The sequence below is a fragment of the Triticum dicoccoides genome, chromosome 7A (assembly GCF_002162155.2).
Source record: "Triticum dicoccoides isolate Atlit2015 ecotype Zavitan chromosome 7A, WEW_v2.0, whole genome shotgun sequence".
In the NCBI taxonomy this organism is placed as follows: Eukaryota; Viridiplantae; Streptophyta; class Magnoliopsida; order Poales; family Poaceae; genus Triticum; species Triticum dicoccoides.
In genome coordinates this window covers 66,488,105-66,509,648 of record NC_041392.1, presented here as the reverse complement: position 1 = coordinate 66,509,648, position 21,544 = coordinate 66,488,105, and the positions used below count along the sequence as shown (strand labels likewise).

The following is a 21,544-nucleotide window of genomic DNA, read 5'->3' as shown; positions in this document are numbered from 1 at the left end:
TATCCATAGTATGACATGGGCAACGATCGTCGTCATCTATCGTTTGCAAAATATAAGGCAAATACAGACGCAACACAGACATAATCACCTGCGGATCATTGTGAAAAACATCATTCAGATAGTTCGCCTAAGTTCTCTATTGCATTGGTATTCACCCTTTTATGGATCAATCATAGACTATGGGGGTGTTTGTTTCCAGAGACTTTTTTGTGTAGGGACTAGAAAGAGTCCCTTTTAGAGATTTTTTTACCAAACGGGAGGGACTTTTTAGGGACTAAACTAGGCATTTGGAACTAAATGAAGAAGACTCTCAAGGAGAGTCTTTTTGGGACTTTTTCAACAATGCCCTTCCATGCACCCACTGGCCCGTCACCCCATGGTGTTATTTGATTGTTATTTTTCTATATACTAGGGGCAACATGGTCATTTAATAACCTCTAGGAAGGGACTAGAGACTTTTTAGTCTCTGGAAACAAACAGGGAGGGACTTTTCAGGGACTAGAGACTTTTTAGTTGGGATTAGAAAAAGTCCTAAGACTAGAGAACCAAACACCACCTATGTTGTTCATAACTTGCTTCCCTTCTTGGATCCAGTTGGTCTTTGTGCCAAGGCGCAACGGTCATCTATTCTTATTCATGTTGATGCCCTTTGGGCATGATTTATAAAACAAACATTTATTAGATGTGTTGCTCATGGCTTGCTTAACTTCCTGGTCGTAGTTCTACTTTGCGCCAATGGCGCAACGGGTCATCTAGTGTTGTCAAGACATAATAGAGGCGGAGGCGAGTAGCTTAAGGCATATTGGGTGCTGCATGTGAGATTTTCAAGAGGCCCAAGTTGGGCAATTTTTTAACCCAAAAACTTGGCATTCCCTATTTAGCGTTGAAGGCGCCCATTAATGTGTGTTTTGCAAGCCGGCGCACAACATTCTTCACGCCTGGGCTGGCCCATTTCTTTATTTTTCTGTTAAAATAGCAAAAAGTACTGCATGGCAACGAAATCAAACCAGGGACCTTAAGTTCACAGAGCACGCGCCAACTACGACATCACATCACCTTTGACTAAAAACTTTGTTTTCTCCTTTTATTATTTCTCCAGTTAACCGAGCCCCCGATTTTGGGAAGCTTCCAAAACTGGGTTTTATATTTTTTTTCTGTTTTTCTAACGGTTTGGTCGGTTTTTCTTTTATTTTTTGTTTGCATTTTCTTTTCCAAATACTTGAACTTTTTTCAAGTTTCATAATTTTGGTTTTGAAAATTGATTTGTTTTCCAAACTTGTGGACATTTTAAAACTTGATGTACTTTTTTTTCAAATTCGTGTACTTTCTTAAAATTTGATGAAGTTTTTTCCATGATTGATGAACTTTTTTTCAAAACCAATGAACTTTTTTTCAAAATCGCTGAACTTTTCTCAAAATTGATGAACTTTTTTTCCAAATCGATGATTTTTTTCCAAAATCAACGAACTCTTTTTCAAATTTGTGAATTTTTTTCAAAATTTGGTGATCTTTTTCCCAAAATTGATGAACTTTTTTATGAATTCAACAAACTTTTTCAATTTTTCTAACTTTTTTACCATGTTGGTGAACTTTTTATTTGCAAATCTATATGTTTTTAGAAAAGCAAATGCGTTTTATTTTTTGAAATGGTCTATATGGGTATGTTAATGTTGTATTAAAAGAATTATTAACTCGAAGTGTCCAGAAATTATGGACAACTAGGTAGTCTTGGTCCAGGTGGTTGGTCGGCTCAGACTTTGGCGATGTTGGTGACCATGCAGGTTCGAATCCCACCTCTCCCATATTTATTCAGATTAGGCGGCGTAAAAGCGCCGAATATGAGCTTTTACGCTACAGGCATGGTAGTGAATATCTTGGAATTTGGCCCCAAAACCCAAATGGAAGGAATAGCTCATCGTAAGTAAAGGCACGAAAGGCCCAAAGAAAGTTTCAATTATTATTTTCACAAAATATTATGTATTAGATGACCAGTTCTACTCCCTCTTACGCAGTAGCTGACATGATCCCTAGTAGAGTATTTGCATGTAACCATATTGACCATTAAATGTTTATAAATGTAATGATTAAATGTTTTTAAATGTAATCAATGGTAGCTATAGGATTTGGTTGCAATTAATAACCAAACGGATGTATCCACAATTGTGTCATACATTGCAATAAAACTTTGTTAGATTTAACCCCTTATTAGTTGCTCAATGCTCTCGAGTGAGGATGTGGATGTGCTCACATAGCAGCGATTTAATGGTTCCACTTTTATAATTTGTTTGGAAGTGTTTTAGTGGTTCTAAATAAGGATGTGAATATGCGCATATAGCAAAACATATAATTATCGGCTCCAAAAAAATTAGTGTGCTCATATATGCATAGTTTGGCTAACAATCAATATTATATAAAACTACCATCTTTACAAATTGTGTATGTTACTATTTACTAAAGATTTGCATCATCCATCCATACACAAAAAGCAACGGTTATGTATCAATTGCTACTAAATTTGGATGTACGGATAAGGATGAACTTTAATACCTTCCATGTCATGCAAAAAATTATTGATCACCAAAGTTTCTCGTACAATATTCTAAAAGTGTCTCTGACAATTGGACCTAACATGACTACACATAGATGAAACTCTTTTGAGTGAACTATGTAGTATTAGTCAAACCCTCTTGTGTAAAATGGACAAGTTTTATGGTCCTTGGGGTGATAATTTTGTTTATACATGTCCACTTCTATATAAGGGAAATGCATCTCCACATATCTCCCACGAATATGTCGTTAGCCAATGGTTTCAGTAAATCTTGCAGATCCTTTTGGTTCCTACTTATAGTAGTAGGTTTGTTTGTCATTATAGGATTTGGTATGCCGAGGAGGGGTAGGCGGGTGGGTATCGCTTATGTCCATGACGACAAAGAGCGTGATGTCACCTTCTTCAAGCGACGTGGCGGTTTATTCAAGAGCGCTGCCGACCTCAATGCCATCACTGGTGCTAGGGTTGCTGTCATCCTGGAGACAGGAAAGAAGAAAATGTACTCATTCGGGACGCCATCAGCTGGCCCCATTGTCGATGTTTTTTTGTCAGCGGCACCGCTAGGAAATCGACTCACTGAGAAGGAAACAAGTGCCAAGATTTCCCAACTACAAAGTGAGGTGGTTCGACTTGATATGGAGCATGGGATGGAGGATAAGAGAAATGAACTCTCCATCCAACACGTGAAACAAATCCAAGAACAGTACCCAGGTATGGTGGCAAACCTTATCTTCTCGAAGGAACAAGATCTCAACCTGGAAGATGCTAAAAAGCTCTTCAATGAACTCTCTCGTGTCCATGAGGACACTAGACGTCGGCTGCCTAAATTGCATCATAGCTACAAAGCCATAACTAGTGATGCAAGCGTGATTCAAAACATGCTACCATCAAGTGGTCCACCACCAAAGAGCTTGAATACTATCCCTTCATCAGTGCACTCAATGTGGGATCATCATCTTCCGCAACACCATATGCCTTCCACTCCACTAGTATCACCACCAGATCACAATGTGGAACCAGTTTTTCCTCGGGCACCACAAATGTTCCATGTTGCATCAGCGACTTCAGGGCCACAGTTTGCTTCCCAGCTACAAGGCATACCTAATCAGGTACAGGATCTGCCTCCAACAGATTTACATGTCGAGGACTATATAAGCCCTTGCGACATAGTGCACCCACCACAAAACAATGCAAGCCCTATCTCAACAACTGAGCATAATATGGAAGCCTCTCCACTATTGGTCTACTCAAGTGGCAACGATTTTGTTGTGGATGACCCATTTGGCCATGACCAATGGGGTTTTTCTCTACCAGATCAACAACTCTACAATAGATTTCTAGGGATGGATGGTTACTTGGGCTATAATGGTACCGATGTAGGACAGTCTTCTATGGTTAATGGTGGATGGGTTGATGCTCCTCCAGAATCTTCTCCTGGCAAGCAAGATGCCAATGCTCATATAGAGTATGGAGGACTTCCTTAGATGCTAGTTAGAAATTACCTTTTAGTGCGACATTGAAATAAAATCTAGTTACATTTTCATTTGGAAAATTGTTATCATTTGGACTATTTACTAAGCCCCATTCAAGGCAATAATATGCATGTTCGGTATTCCATGTCTCATATCATGAAGTTTGTTTTATTTATGTGTCTCTTATTGTTTTCATAATAATCAAACATTTTATTTTTCTTGTTGAGATGATATGATCTTATAGATGAAAGAAGGGAACCTGGATAAAGAATAAATACTCTCTTCGAATATTGCAATCAAACCATTAAGGATGGCAATGGGTGGAGTTCGGACCGGGTTGAACAAAATAAAATCCATATCCATGAAGACAGCATCTGCCCACCCAAGAAAAAACCCACGGGCGAAATATTGTGTCCATGTCCAAACCTGATGGTATCCATGATGTCCGCTCAAGACATATAGATAAGACAAAACGCAACGTTCACATAAACTCTCCCATTCTTCACCTCATGGCAGGCTAGGCTTCACTTATGAAAATCAACGTCCACTAATAACCTAACCTCATTTAGTATTTTTCTTCCTTGGGAAGAAGGTAGACCTTCCCAGATTGTCAATTTTTAATGAATCTTAATCATTCACATCCCTTTTGATTGAAATAACTGATTTGGAAAAACATAATTACTAATTACATTGCGTAAGTACAGATCATGTCATGTGTTCAAAAGTGAACTATTTACTAATTTTCTACGGCCACCAACTAACCACCGAATTGTCCACCTCTATAAATCTACACTCCAATTACTACTCATAATTTTCAGAAATACTTGCAAAAACTCATGAACAAAGCATGTGTTGCACATCCGTGTACAGGAACACCAGGCGTAGCTTGAAAAATGTTCTTATATTATGGGACGAAAAAAGTAGGAACACGAAAATTAGCTCGAACGCTGCCTTGCTGCATCCCCAAGCCAGCGTGCTCTTGTTCTTGCATGCATGCGCGCTCTGCACGACGCGTGCTCTGCATTGTCATGCTCACTGCAGTGCCTTGCCGTTCACTGGCTTGCGTTAGCCCACTGCTGCACCTTGGAGTCAATATGGTGGAGATAGAGGATTTGAGGTGATATGGAGCTGCATTGTCGCAGGCCAGTTGCGCTAGCTGCTGCAGTGCTCCACCATACATGCAGTGCTCCACCATATATGTCCATGGTTAAAATTCAACAAAAAATAGTAGCTATGATCATTAAATAGATTGGAAGATAGTACAAATATGAATTCCCGCTCAAGGGACAAGCATCGAATACTTCCTTTGATTGCATAAGACTAACAGAATAATAACAACCCAATATAAGATTAATTTGGAATTATGCCAAATAACGGTTTTGCTTAATAGATGCCAATGCGTATTGTCATTAAATTAAAACCATAGTCTACGAAGACATGGCAACAACTACATTTACGCACCAGTAACGACATAAAGGCGCCCCAAGTATAGAGATCTCGATGAATATATTGTAAAATGTTTTTTTTTCAAACATGCATATTGGCATTAGCTCTACTCATTAAGTACTATGCGACAAACTTAGGAAGATGTGATGACCACCCCATATGGACACGCCCAGTTAATTAACACAAGTACCAACATTTTTATACAAGAACAACCTAAATCTAGAAGTCGTGTTTTCATAAACTCAGTTCTTTTTAGCGGATAGCAGACGAGCTTTGTTCATTAGGTTAATTGTGAATAGCCATGCTGGGTATATTAAATGCATGCCACAAAAGCACAAATCCAAGGCCACGCCTATGTGTGTGCAGCCGGCGTGATGGCACAGGGCACCCAGTTTTCAAGGGGCCTAAGATCGAACGCCTTAGATCATCAGGCCCAATAATCCCTAACACATACAATATAATTTTCCCTGATGAACAACAGAGGTCCTATATGACGTATGCTGCGTCAAAATGACGGCCTCCTGCAAAGGGTGCTTCCTCATGGCAAGCCAACTCAATATCGGTAGCGCTACATCACTTTTTGTTTCCGCGTCTGGTTTTTTAATTTTCCTAAAAAAATTGCAATTGGTTTTGCTTTTTGTGTGCAAAAACATGAATATTTCTTAATTTTAAATGTAGATTTTTTTCTATTTTTAAATGAAAATTTCAAACAATTTTTTAAATTCCTGAACATTTTTTAAAACAATGATTACTTTTGAAATTCCTTTTTTAAGTATGAACAGGTCTTAAAATCAACGGGAATTTTTTGGATAAAGCAAATAATTTGGGAAATTCCAAATATTTTTTGAATGTTTTGAAGAAAACTTTAAAATAAATGATTTTTTAAAACAAGAACAGAATTTTAAATTATAAACTATTTAACTTTTTTCCAATATATTTTTTACAAAGTTGAACACTTTTTTAGTTATTGAAGAATAATTATCAGAAAAAACTAAAGAAACCATTAAAAACCAAATCCGACCAGAACCTGCTAGAATGTCTAAAAACCCGGATCTTTAGAAAGTACAATAAACTAAAATGGGTCGGCCCATCTCACTATGTCTTACGCAGCTCCCTTTGGTCGACAATCAGTTGCAGTAAGCGTCATTTAGGATTCACCCTAAATAGCAGCCCAGTTTCAGATGTTGATGACCGCCCAGTTCCTCTCGTAACAGCGGCCATCGGGCGGTGGTAAGGCCCATTAGTTTTTTTTCTCTGCAACGCTGAACAGGCCTGCTTATTCTTCAACGCTTTCGTCCCTCCGTCTCCGCAAAGCCGAACAGGCTTCAACGCTTGGTGCCTTCGTCTCGGCGGAATAGGGTTCTTCCTAGTAAGCCCTTTAGTAACCACTAGTAAGTATGCACGTGCAACGCACGTCTCGATCAAAGCATGAAATTTGTGTGAGTATCTATTTTTGAATTCATATTGAGGTTAATTAACTTCCATGTAAGATTAGCTCTCCTGCATGAAACGAAGCTTACTGTATACTACTCCCTCCGTTCCCAAATATATCAGTATAGAGGGTGTTCTGTTTACAACAACACATGAAAAATAGTGATAAATCCATGTAACAGCAGCATCTATGGCGACCATAGAGATTTGAATAATAAAAGTGAATGATAAAAAGTGTCTGCATGAAGCAATACAATCTTCCACATAGCATTGGCCTTGTTTCACAGGAGTTGTGCAGGTCATCTTCCTTATCAGGAACATTTGGCTTCAGGCCTTCAACGCTTCACCCCAAATCATTTCCTTTAGTTCTAACCAATGAGAACTTCAATTACAAGGATAGAATAAAGTGATGGCGGGACTCAACAAATGTATCATGCAGTGAATGATTCGTAGTGTGCTTCATCCAGAGCATGCAAATTTAATTAATTAATTAAACCAAGGAAACATCATCCTGAAAGCTAGCCTGGTCTAAACAAACACTTGACAAGAGAAATCTTAAAATCGTGCAAAAAAACTAGTTAGCATGATGCGTACCTGTGCAGAATCTGAGATGAACGGGAGCACAAGATATCTGCCCAAAACCATCTCATATATGTCTCCCAATGTCCCGCTCTCTTTAGTGAACGCAGTTGCAAGTGCTTCCTCAAAAGATTTAGAACCTTTCCTGAGACCAATCTGAAAGCGAAAAGACAGTTTATTGAACACCTGACATGATAGTCCAAAGTGCATACCAAATGGGACAAGATATCAGTTGTACATGATTTCCATCTTCCAAATTGGACAATATGAAATGATCAATTTAAGCAAGAACAAGTAATAAACAATGCCCAATGCAAGTTATAAAGCTAAAGAAAACAATAAACAATAGTTGTGGGTGTTCGACTGCAAGCCAAAGCTTCAAACGGTGAAAACTCAGTTACATGTCTAAAGCTGGAGATACATGAGACTAATGAACCTTAACAATGATGTCGGACTTGGCTTCAACCAAAGAATCTTTCAGGTTCTAGGCCGCGTGCTGGACACCGGCGGCTTCAGAAGAGGAGGGCGAAGGGGATCGAGGCGTGGGGACGAAGAACAGAAGAAGTGGGAGGTGGGTGGTGAGGGGCGCAGGAGGTTACCATGATTTTAGGGACATGGGATTTACATACGAGGAAGTTGCCGCAATGGGGCAGGGAAAGTTTCGTTCGCCAGAAGATTCCTCCGCCTATTTAATTGCTATTTGCACCTAGGTAGGTCCTTAGATTAATTTAATCGGTTAGATTTCATTGATTTAGATAATCATAAGGACATAATTAGCATGTGCCAGACACTGAAAAAGCACCCCCAAGATATTTCTTGAGCCAGCGCACAGACTTACAAACTTGAACCAAAGTCGCAGAACAGAACAAATATGTGTTAAATCCATCACTCAATTTGAACACACCAATTGATGTGTATATTCAAGTTGTGCCTTAAGTTGATAGACCTGTAAATCCCGAGCAAAGTAAAGTTGGGACTGAACCAGGGAGCACCATCTGATGACTCCGATCTGCCTGACGCCCTTGAATGCCCCGGGGAGCAGTGGGAAGAAGTTCCACCCGCCCCTCACGATGTATTGCAGGGAACAACACACACAAAACAAATTGTCAAACCCAATCCCGAGGAGGGATAACAATAGCGATGGTGTGGCAGTGGTCGTGCATACCTCCTCGTGTCAGGCGAGGAGACCGTTACAGATGTGAAAATAACCTTGCTTAATCGAGAACATGGTACTTTGAACAGATTATTCATGGACTAAAGTGTTCCACAAGCTCCTGACCTGAATGGTTATAGATAAACGTCGTGAAAAAACTATTCAACAAAGATAAATAAAATAATTATTGTACATGCTAATTCTGCACATTTGTTTCTGGTAAAGAGAAGGATTTAACTTGTGCACATTCTAAATTCAAAAGCCATAAATTGGCAGCAGGCTAATGGTATTAAACCAGCCAGCATATGCAAATATGATACCGAAACCAGCCATCATATGTGAGGAAATAAAAGACAAAACACGATTACTATAACACCGAGAACTGACAAAATCAAATTCAGTTCAAAATCTTCTGAAGAGTTTTTTTAGGATATGAAGATATTAACATACCAATCAGTCACATAAGCATATCAGGCCCTAAACGTGCTAGGAGCTATATTTGCGATAACACCTAACACAACAGCTGAGCATTGCATATCAAATTCTACGTAATTGCACATGCCTTAAGTTTGTGTTCGTCTTGTTCTTTTACAGTTCCAAGCACCTCTAGTTGACCCACTTTGCACTCCCCATCTTCTGGACATCTGCAAGCAAACACACCACAAATCAACTCAATCCAATCCCCGCCCCCAAAATAGAAGAACAAAGCTAACCTCATAATCCAGTCACCCATGTTAATACACAAATTCTTTCTGGACCCCAAGCAACCGCCCTAAGCTTCCTTGAAAAATTCGTCCGCTGGGTTACCGCCGAGCGGCCGTCGGAAGGGAGCGCAATGGAGGCTCCTCGTGCGCCCCGACGTCCTCTGCATGGAAGACGCCTCGATCTGCATGGGCTCGCCGTGTGGGGACGGGCTGGCTTGGTGGAGAAGAGGAGGGGTCGCGTGGTGGACGCCGACCACTTCAGAAGAGGAGGCGAAGGGGATCGGGGCGTGGGGACGACGAACAGAAGAAGTGGGAGATGGGTGGTGAGGGGCACGGGAGGTTACCATGATTTTGGGAGTCACCGTGATTTAAAGGACATGGGATTTACATACAAGGAGGTTGCCGCAACGGGCCAGTGAAATTTTCGTCTACCAGAAGATTTGTTGGCCTATTTAATTGCTATTTGCACCCAGCTAGGTCCTTAGATTAATCTGATATGTTAGATTTCATTGAGTTAGATAATCAGACGAACATAATTAACCCATGTATAGTAAATGGGGTGTTGGTAAAAAAGAAAATGTTCGCTTGTTTAATAATAGTATAGATATACTGTGTTTCCTGAACGGGAGTGCATCCCTTTGGTGCTCGAGCTCTATGGAGCTTTTTTACAAAAACATAAAAAAAATCGCATTTCAAAGTTTCAAAAATAGTAGCTATGATCATTAAATAGACTGGAAGATAGTACAAATATGAATTCCCGCTCAAGAGACAAGCATCGAATACTTCCTTTGATTGCATAAGACTAACAGAATAATAACAACCCAATATAAGATTAATTTGGAATTATGCCAAATAACGGTTTCGCTTAATAGATGCCAATGCGTCTTGTCATTAAATTAAAACCATAGTCTATGAAGACATGGCAACAACTACATTTACGCACCAGTAACGACATAAAGGCGCCCCAAGTATAGAGATCTCGATGAATATATTGTAAAATGTTTTTTTTTCAAACATGCATATTGGCATTAGCTCTACTCATTAAGTACTATGCGACAAAGTTAGGAAGATGTGACGACCACCCCATATGGACACGCCCAGTTAATTAACACAAGTACCAACATTTTTATACAAGAACAACCTAAATCTAGAAGTCGTGTATACCTTTTCATAAACTCGGTTCTTTTTAGCGGATAGCAGACGAGCTTTGTTCATTAGGTAAATTGTGAATAGCCATGCTGGGTAGATTAAATGCATGCCACAAAAGCACAAATCCAAGGCCACGCCTATGTGTGTGCAGCCCGCGCGATGGCACAGGGCACCCAGTTTTCAGGGGGTCTAAGTTCGAACACCTTAGATCATCAGGCCCAATAATCCCTAACACATACAATATAATTTTCCCTGATGAACAACAGAGGTCCATTATGACATATGCTGCGTCAAAATGACGGCCTCCTGCAAAGGGTGCTTCCTCATGGCAAGCCAACTCAATATCGGTAGCGCTACATCACTTTTTGTTTTCGTGTCTGGTTTTTTAATTTTCCTAAAAAAGTTGCAATTGGTTTTGCTTTTTGTGTGCAAAAACATGAATATTTCTTAATTTTTAAAAGTAGATTTTTTCTATTTTTAATGAAAATTTTAAACAATTTTTTAAATTCCTGAACATTTTTTAAAACTATGATTACTTTTGAAATTCCTTTTTTTAAGTATGAACAGGTCTTAAAATCAACGGGCATTTTTTGGATAAAGCAAATAATTTGGGAAATTCCAAATATTTTTTGAATGTTTTGAAGAAAACTTTAAAATAAATGATTTTTTAAAACAAGAACAGAATTTTAAATTATAAACTATTTAACTTTTTTCCAATATATTTTTTACAAAGTTGAACACTTTTTTAGTTATTGAAGAATAATTATCAGAAAAAAAAACTAAAGAAACCATTAAAAACCAAATCCGACCAGAACCTGCTAGAATGTCTAAAAACCCGGATCTTTAGAAAGTACAATAAACTAAAATGGGTCGGCCCATCTCACTATGTCTTACGCAGCTCCCTTTGGTCGACAATCAGTTGCAGTAAGCGTCATTTAGGATTCACCCTAAATAGCAGCCCAGTTTCAGCTGTTGATGACCGCCCAGTTCCTCTCGTAACAGCGGCCATCGGGCGGTGGTAAGGCCCATTAGTTTTTTTTCTCTGCAACGCTGAACATGCCTGCTTATTCTTCAACGCTTTCGTCCCTCCGTCTCCACAAAGCCGAACAGGCTTCAACGCTTGGTGCCTTCGTCTCGGCGGAATAGGGTTCTTCCTAGTAAGCCCTTTAGTAACCACTAGTAAGTATGCACGTGCAACGCACGTCTCGATCAAAGCATGAAATTTGTGTGAGTATCTATTTTTGAATTCATATTGAGGTTAATTAACTTCCATGTAAGATTAGCTCTCCTGCGTGAAACGAAGCTTACTGTATACTACTCCCTCCGTTCCCAAATATATCAGTATAGAGGGTGTTCTGTTTACAACAACACATGAAAAATAGTGATAAATCCATGTAACAGCAGCATCTATGGCGACCATAGAGATTTGAATAATAAAAGTGAATGATAAAAAGTGTCTGCATGAAGCAACACAATCTTGCACATAGCATTGGCCTTGTTTCACAGGAGTTGTGCAGGTCATCTTCTTTATTAGGAACATTTGGCTTCAGGCCTTCAACGCTTCACCCCAAATCATTTTTTTTAGTTCTAACCAATGAGAACTTCAATTACAAGGATAGAATAAAGTGATGGCGGGACTCGACAAATGTATCATGCAGTGAATGATTCGTAGTGTGCTTCATCCAGAGCATGCAAATTTAATTAATTAATTAATTAATTAAACCAAGGAAACATCATCCTGAAAGCTAGTCTGGTCTAAACAAACACTTGACAAAGGAAATCTTAAAATCGTGCAAAAAGCTAGTTAGCATGATGCGCTACTGTGCAGAATCTGAGATGAACGGGACCACAAGATATCTGCCCAAAACCGTCTCATATATGTCTCCCAATGTCCCGCTCTCTCAGTGAACCCAGTTGCAAGTGCTTCCTCAAAAGATTTAGAACCTTTCCCGATACCAATCTGAAAGCGAAAAGACAGTTTATTGAACACCTGTCATGATAGTCCAAAGTGCATACCAAATGGGACAAAATATCAGTTGTACATAATTTCCATCTTCCAAGTTGGACAATATGAAATGATCAATTTAAGCAAGAACAAGTAATAAACAATGCCCAATGCAAGTTATAAAGCTAAAGAAAACAATAAACAATAGTTGTAGGTGTTCGGCTGCAAGCCATAGCTTCAAACGGTGAAAACTCGGTTACATGTCTAAAGCTGGAGATACATGAGACTAACGAACCTTAACAATGATGTCGGACTTGGCTTCAACCAAAGAATCTTTCAGGTTCTAGGCCACGTGCTGGATGCCGGCGGCTTCAGAAGAGGAGGGCGAAGGGGATCGAGGCGTGGGGACGAAGAACAAAAGAAGTGGGAGGTGGGTGGTGAGGGGCGCAGGAGGTTACCATGATTTTAGGGACACGGGATTTACATACGAGGAAGTTGCCGCAATGGGGCAGGGAAATTTTCGTCCGCCAGAAGATTCCTCCGCCTATTTAATTGCTATTTGCACCTAGGTAGGTCCTTAGATTAATCTTATCTGTTGGATTTTATTGATTTAGATAATCATACGGACATAATTAGCATGTGCCAGACCCTGAAAAAGCACCCCCAACATATTTCGTGAGTCAGCACACAGACTTACAAACTTGAACCAAAGTCGCAGAACAGAACAAATATGTGTTAAATCCATCACTCAATTTGAACACACCAATTGATGTGTATATTCAAGTTGTGTCTCCAGTTGATAGACCTGTATACCTCCCGTGTTAAGATTTTTCTTAGAAAATACATTGACAAGCGAGCTACATCAAAATGACAAATGGCATTCGCAAAATAATGAACAGTGAATGTACTGTTCACTACAGAAAATAACAGCCATTTTGCCTTTCTGTGTAGCTCATGTCTCAATGTATTTTCTTATAAAAAAATTGTGCACATGTAATGCACATCTATATATGAGTGTATTATTACTTTAAGCAAAGAAGAAACTTTGAAATGTGATTTTTCTTTTTTTTTTCAAAACAACTGAGCTCCATGAAGCTCCAACACCAAACGTGTTTTCTAAATATTTTTTATGCCTTACAAAAGGCAAAAATGACCTGTCTAAGTCTCAATCAAGTGATATAGTATTTGAAACGAAAAAAGAAAACTGAAAAGAATTTTGTGTACAAATCTCAATGCAAGATCGAAAAAATATAACATTGATTGGGATATAATGAGACTTAGCCAAACTGAAAAAAAACTTATTGCCTTTATACAAGAGGCCGTTTTCGTTAGTCCAGTAGATGATCAGACTTTGACCAAAATATTAGGGACAAACTTTGACCAAAAGTACAACTTCAGGAGGCTGTCGAGGTTCAAGCTTGTTGTGCAGAGTGGAGTCACCGTTGACGCGGATACAGAGTACTCCTACTCTGAGCTCCGACGATAGGAAGAAAGATCGCCGCACCTGCCACCTCGTCGAGATGCCGCTGGAGCGCTTCGACCTGCTCATCGCGTCGCGGGAGCTGGTCCGGGCCTCCAACCCTCCCCCGGGCTCGCCGGCCGTGCATGCCGCCTCCAACCTCGACCTCGTCCTCGGCCCCTTGCCCATCTACCTCGTCAGCATCTACCCACCTCCGCCGTGCGGCCTGGACCCCGTGCTCGCCACCGTCCGCGCCGTGCTCCCGGCCTACCTCTCCCGCTTCTTCCCCTTCACCGGCCGCGTCGTGCGCTGTTAAACAAATTAGGGTTTAGAACAATGCTCGATACCCTTAGTGGGCACGGCTGTCATATATTTATAAGAGGGAACCGTACAAATACAGGTTATGTTACAACACGTATATCTAATATATACTTAGTCTAACACCCTCCCTCAATCTTAACTATGTCCTGAAACACTCAGGAGGTTAAGATTGCGACGACATCCTTCAAAAGAAGGCAAGGGCAGGGGTTTAGTGAAAATATCAGCAAGCTGATCCTTAGAAGAAACAAATTTAATCTGAAGGAGCTTCTAAGCAACACGTTTCCTCACAAAATTATAGTCAACTTCGATGTGCTTCGTTCGGGCATGAAATACTGAATTGGTTGACAGATACATCACACCGATGTTATCACACCAAAGAACAGGTGGCTGAGTTGGGGAGACCTTCAGCTCTCGAAGCAATGACTGTACCCACATGATCTCAGCTGTGGCATTAGCAACGGCTTTGTACTCAGCTTCAGTACTACTCCGAGACACCGTAGCCTGCTTGCGGGCTTGCCAGGCGATCAAGTTAGGTCCAAAGAACACAGCATGTCCCCCCATGGATCGCCGATCATCCGGACTACCAGCCCAATCGGCATCAGAAAATACTGAGATCAGTCCAGAACGTGCAGGCTGAAGATGGAGTCCATAGGAACCGGTGTGACGAATATAGCGCAATATACGCTTAACAGCTGACCAGTGAGAATCACGAGGTGCATGAAGTTACTGGCACACACGGTTAACTGCAAATGATATGTCTGGCCTAGTAATGAGCAAGTACTGCAGTCCACCCACAAAGCTGCGGTACTCAGTGGCATCCTCAGGAGAGAGCAAGTCACCAGCAAGAGCTGTCAGTTAGTCTGTGGCAGACATGTGAGTCATAGCAGTCTTGCACTGCAACATACCTGCATGACGCAGGAGATCCTGAGAGTATGTCTTCCGAGTAAGAGTCAAGCCACCATCAGAATGAAGAACCTCCAGGCCCAGAAAATAATGTAGTCTCCCGAGATCCTTAATAGCAAACTCAGCGCCAAGAGAGGACACAAGCCGATTTGTAGCAGTGGCAGACGAACTGACAAGAATAATGTCATCAACATAGACCAGAACGTACATAGTCACCTCAGGTCACTAAAGAATAAACAGAGACGTGTCCGCTGTAGAAGGAACAAACCCATGTACACGAAGAGCAGCACCAAGACGGGCATGCCAGGCACGCGGGGCCTACTTCAGACCATAGAGAGCCTTGACAAGGCGACACAAATGATGTGGCTGAGAAGGATCAACAAAACCTGTCGGCTGATGCATGTAAACCTCTTCTTCCAGAACTCCATGAAGGAAGGCATTCTGAACATCAAGCTGTCGAAGTGACCATCCACGAGTGACAGCCAAGGAGAGGAGAACACGAATAGTAGTTGGTTTAATAACAGGACTGAACGTGTCTTCATAATCAATGCCATACCGTTGCTTGAATCCCTTGGCAACCAGGCGTGCCTTGTACCTCTCAATGGAGCCATCAGCATGCTTCTTCACCTTGAATACCCATTTAGAGTCAATGATATTGACACCATATGGAGGTGGAACGAGACGCCAAGTGTTGTTTTTCCGAAGAGCACAGATCTCCTGCTCCATCGCAGCACGCCAATGCGGAATGCCAAGTGCTGCTCGAAAATGTCGTGGTTCAGTTGTAGGATCAGCCTCAGCATGCGCCACACAAGCCGCAAGCCACGCGACGGTGCCATCGATGCGCTTCTTCGGCTGAAAGATGCCACTCTTGCTGCGAGTATGGGGACGCAGGACGACAGGTGGCGGTGGCGATGGAGCTGCCATGACAGAGGGCACGGTCAGGGTCGGCGAAGACAGGCTGGGTGGCATCGACGAGCCAGGTGACGAGGATGCAGTGGTTGGCGAGTCCGCCGGCCCAGGGGACACCGATGGCGAGTCCGCCGGCCCAGGGGAATCAGGTGCCCTGTCCATTAGCGCCGCGGGCTCAGCCAACACAGGCGACAGCCGGGCCGCCCCAGGCGACAGCGGGGCTGCCAGCCCAGGCGACGGAGAGGCCACCCGAGACAAGCGCGAGGCCGCCAGCCCAGGCGACGGAGAGGCCACCCCAGGCATGTGCGAGGCCGCCAGCCCAGGCGACTCGGGAGCCCCATCGGTTCCACGTGCATGGGACATGCACGCGCGATCGACGTCGAGGACAGTGGGCGTAGCGGCCGGGGCAGTCAATGGAGCAGCAGCCGGCGTAGTAGTGTCCACATCATCATCAAGCAGCTCAAGTCGAGCGCCTCGTCCAGTTCCTGCACCATGGTTAGGCAACAACAAAGGAGAATATGCAGCATCCACAAATTGATCAAGCAAAACTGGAAAAGAGTGCAACTCAGTGATGGGAGTATCGGTGCGTGACATGAGTGTGGAAAACGGGAAGACAGTCTCGTCAAACACAACATCGCGAGAAATGTAAACACGATTCGTCGAAATGTGAAGACGCGTATAACCTTTGTGGAGAGGACTGTATCCAAGAAACACACATTGTTTGGACCGACACTCAAGTTTATGCTTATTATACGGACGAAGATGTGGCCAACACGCACAATCGAACACTTTGAGTAGGGAGTAATCAGGAGTTTCATTGAGCAACACTTCCAGCGGAGACTTTATGTGAAGAAGTCGTGTGGGAATCCTGTTAATCAAAAAACAGGCAGTAACAAAGGCATCGCTCCAGAACCGAAACGGGACAGAGGCATGCACAAGAAGTGTTAGACCAGTTTCAACTATGTGACGGTGCTTGCGCTCAGCAGCACTATTCTGCTGATGTGTATGAGGACAAGACACATGGTGTGAGATGCCAAGCTTCTGAAACAAGGTGTTAAGATTACGATACTCACCACCCTAGTCTGGACATGGATGATTTTGTGCTTAAGCATTCGCTCAACATGTGCTTGAAATTGCATAAAGACATGAAACACATCAGATTTGCGCTTAATAAGATAAATCCAAGTAAAGCGACTGAAAGCATCGATGAAACTGACATAATAGTTGTGACCACTGACAGAAGTTTGGGCATAGCTCCATACATCGGAAAACACAAGTTCAAGAGGAGCCGTGACAATACGACTCGATACAGAAAAAGGCAACTGATGACTTTTGCCTTGTTGACAGGCATCACACACTAGAAACTCCTTATTACTCGACTCAACAGGAAGACGATGACGATGAAGCACATGTCACACAATGGGAGTGGCAGGGTGGCCAAGGCGAGAATGCCACTGCGACGATGACACCCGAACACCACTGAAAACTTGGGAGGCTCGTGGCACATCAAGCGTGTATAAGCCATCACGAGCTCGACCACTAAGAAGAACGTCCCTCGTGTCCCGGTCCTTAATAAAAAAATAAAAAGGGTGAAACTCAACGAACACATTGTTGTCACGAGTTAATTTAGGAACCGAGAGTAAACTACGTGTGACTGAGGGAACACGAAGGACATCAAGCAGACGCAAGGTTTTAGTGGTACGTGAAAGGAGATATGCCTGACCAACATGTGAGATGGGCATACCTGATCCATTTGCAGTGCGAACTTGATCATGGCCGGTGTAGGGCTGGCGAGTGGCCACTTTGTCAAGCTGGCTCGTCAAGTGGTCCGTGGTGCCCGTGTCCATGTACCAGGCAGGATCCACAGAGTATGATGGAGTGAAGCCAGGATCTTGTGTAGCGAGGGCAGCTTGCTTCTCATTGCTCTTCCCATTGTTCCCAATGCCAAGAAAATCTCGTTTGAAGCGACAATGGCAGCGAGACGCCAAGTGTCCCTCAATACCGCAGAGTTGACACTCAACCCCACCGCCACACGCCTCACAGTGGAGCCGCTTGCGGCTAGACGTTGATGGAGGTGGAGCGGGCGGACGGGGCTGGCTGCCCGAAGATGACGGCGCCTTCTGCTTGGCACCGCGAGCACCTCCGCGAAGAGCAGCGTTCGCAGATGGACCCTCCGGGTAGACACCAACGGAGCGGCGAGCAGCTAGTCGCTGTTCGGTGTTGAGGAGGCGTGCATAGAGATCGCGAGGCGGCATCGGCGTGTCACGTCCGTTGATGTTTTCAACAAGGGAATCATAGTCCTCGTCAAGCCCATTGAGAATGAATGAAGTGAACTCCTCGTCACAAAGAGGCCTCCCAATGGATGATAGTGTATTAGCCAGGGTCTTGACCTTGTTGAAGAAGGCCGTGACGGAGAGATCATTTTTCTTGACCTCACCCAGCTGATTACGGATGGCAGAAGACCGAGCCAGCGACTGTGAAGAGAAGATGGAGTCGAGCATGGCCCATGCATCCCTCGACGTCGCGGCAAAGACCACCATGCCGGCCACGGAGGGAGTGAGCGAGGACTGAATAGCACCCAGAATAGCCTGATCCTGAGCGATCCACCGACGATGAGCAGGGTTGGACACCATGACAGAACCACCTGCAGCTGAGGGCACCGGAACCATGGCCGGCGGACAGGGCAGCGTACCATCGACATACCCCTCAAGGTAGTGACTACGCATCAGCGGTAACACCTGAGCGCGCCACGGGAGGTAGTTATCAGCAGAGAGCTTCACCGTCACCAGATGAGCAAAGTGGAATGGTCCTGGTTCGGACACTGATGTGGGAAGCTGCGAGTCATACATCGGAGGGGCACTGTATGGAACCAGCGCATCGGCCGACGGAGGCAGCACACGGGAGTGTTGGTGATGACCGTAGGGCTGCACAGAGGGCACGCCGTAGGACTGCAGAGGTGGCGCGGTGTGTGACCCAGGAGCTCCATAGGGCGCGCCATGCAGTGCCTCACTGGGTACGACGGGCGACATCGCATATAGCGTCGAGGACGGAGCGACGTACGGTGCAGGGTATACCCCGCCGTAGGGCTGCTGGATAGGGGCACCGTAGAGGCCCTGAGCGTCGTATGGGTGCGGAACGGGAGCGCTGTAGGGTTGCTGTGGAGGAGCGCCATAGGGGCCAGAAGCCAGCGGCGCATCGCGGGAATCGCCCGGGGCAGCGCCGTAGAGACCAGTAGCCAGCGGTGCGTCGCGGGATTGGCCTGGGGCAGCGTCGTAGTGCACCGGGGCGAGGATCGGGGCGCCGTAGGAGGGCGCGGGAGACCGAGCCGATGTAGATGGATCGAGTGCGGGAGATCGGGACGGCGCCGTCGGGCGCGAGTCCGAGGCCGCCTGCCGAGCCCAGGCGAGCGGTGTGGACGCCATGAAGGGCGAGTCCGTTGCCAGGGTCAAGGGAGGCGGGACGACAGAGGAGGCCGACGCGGCGGTAGCGGCAGCAAAGGAGGCGGAAGCGTGGCGCGAATCGAACGTGTCATCTGATACCATGTTAAACAAATTAGGGTTTGGAACAATGCTCGATACCCTTGGTGGATACGGCTGTCATATATTTATAAGAGGGAACCGTACAAATACAAATTATGTTACAACACGTATATCTAATATATACTTAGTCTAACATGCACCACCCGGACACCAACGTCCCCGAGGTCACCTGCTCCAACGCCGGCGCCGAGCTTGTCGTCGCCGACGCTGCCGGGGTCCGCCTCGCCGCCGTCGACTTTGAGCGCTTCCACGGCTCGCTCGGGATGATCCAGATCCCGTTTGATGCGGGGCTCGCGCTGTCTCTGTAGGTAGTCCGGTTCGCGTGCGCGTCGGCACCAACCACCTGCTCGCCGACGGTCGGGCGCTCATCGTGCTGCTCAACAGCCTCGCGGAGATGGCCCGCACCGGCGGGGGACTGTCCCGCGGGCCGCTGCTCGACCGGTCGTCCCTGCTCGTCCCGCGGTCGCCGCCGCGGTACAGCTCGTTGCTGGACGCCGAGTTCGATAGGTTCACGCCAGAGACCATGATCAACCCCCTCCTGGCCGCGGCCATGGAGCGGCGCGTGTACCGCATCGACGCGGCCGACCTCGCCGGGCTCCAGAAGGCGGCGTCCCCGGGGGGCGGCCGCCGCACCTCGCGCTTCGTGGCGCTGTGCGCGCACGTCTGGAAGCTCCTGGCGCGGGCCGTCGGCGACTCCGAACCCAACTGTCGCATGGCGTGGATCCTCGAAGGCCGGAGGTGCATCGAGCCGTCGGAGGGCGCGCTGGACATGTACATGGGGAACGTGGTCACCTACACATCCCGCGAGGCGAGCGTGGCGGAGCTGCTGCGCGCGCCGCTGCACGAGGTGGCGGCCGCCGCGGGCGCGGCCATGGCGTCCGTGATGAGCAGGGACAGGTTCCAGGAGCTGGTGGACTGGGTGGAGGTGAACAAAACGGCGTACAAGGACGGCGGGAAATGGACGGAGGCGGTGAACCTCGGCCTGGGCATCCCGGCGCTGGTGATCTCCGGGATGCTCCCGTTCGCCATCGACGGGGACCTGGGGTTCGGGAAGCCGAGGATGGTGTCGCCGTGGCTGCGGCACGGTCGGCTGGGCTCGGCATCGATGATGGCGGTGCCCTGCCCGAGCGGGGACGGGTCGTGGTTCATGGGCGGCACGAGGCTGTGGCCGCGGCTGGTGGAGGTGATCGAGGCCGGCCCGGAGAGCCTGCTGAAGCCGCTGACGGCGGTGAGCCTGGGGTTCGAGGCGCCGCACGGCTCTCGTCTGTGAGCCGCTATAGATGTTTTGTGTTTGGCATCAACGATGCAGGGAAGATAGCATGCGAAGCTCAACCTCGAAAAACATAGCTTCAAGGTTGTAGCTATGGCGAGCTTGCTTGTAACATCAAAAATAAACTGCACGACATAGCACCCGTAATTATGCTGGTTCTCTTTTGGTTTTACGATGAAATTTGGTAGCCAATATGTATGCATGTTAGGGCAGATACGTGACGTGGTTACCGTGGATAACACTGTCCCTGTATCCTGTGTCTTGTTGATGTATTATAAAAGTTCATCAAAAGTATAAAGCATTTTAAACATAATAAAAAGGTACATGAGATTGGGATCATCGAACAACCACTACCGCCGTCAGATCGAGCCGCCGATGCGTCGTTGTCGCCTCTCCCCTATCGGAGCTGGCTTGAACTTGTCGATGACGGGCAGGAAGTCTTCGTGCACATGCTTCTAAGCAGCGGCGGAGCTTGAGTCAAAAGGCTTGTAAAGATGCGCCTGTGTATAGGTAGTAGCCCCTAATACTCGGGTTGGCTTCCGCTGGGAAGCAAAACGGAGGATCGAAAAGGATCGTTTGAGGACTAACCTGATCAACTTTGAACACGGGCTGCTTCTCCCTTGGCCGCTTCCCGAACGATGGAAATTGCCGATTTGCAGTGGAAGCTTGATGTGGCAGGGGATGATCTTGCTTTAATCAATATGCGTATTGACGAG

The 21,544-nt window shown here is 45.2% G+C and overlaps 1 pseudogene; it reads left to right on the top strand.

Annotated features, from left to right (window-relative positions):
• Nucleotides 1-13,947: 13,947 nt before the first annotated feature.
• LOC119328226 lies at nucleotides 13,948-20,828 on the top strand (annotated as a pseudogene).
• The last annotated feature ends 716 nt before the right edge of the window (nucleotides 20,829-21,544 follow it).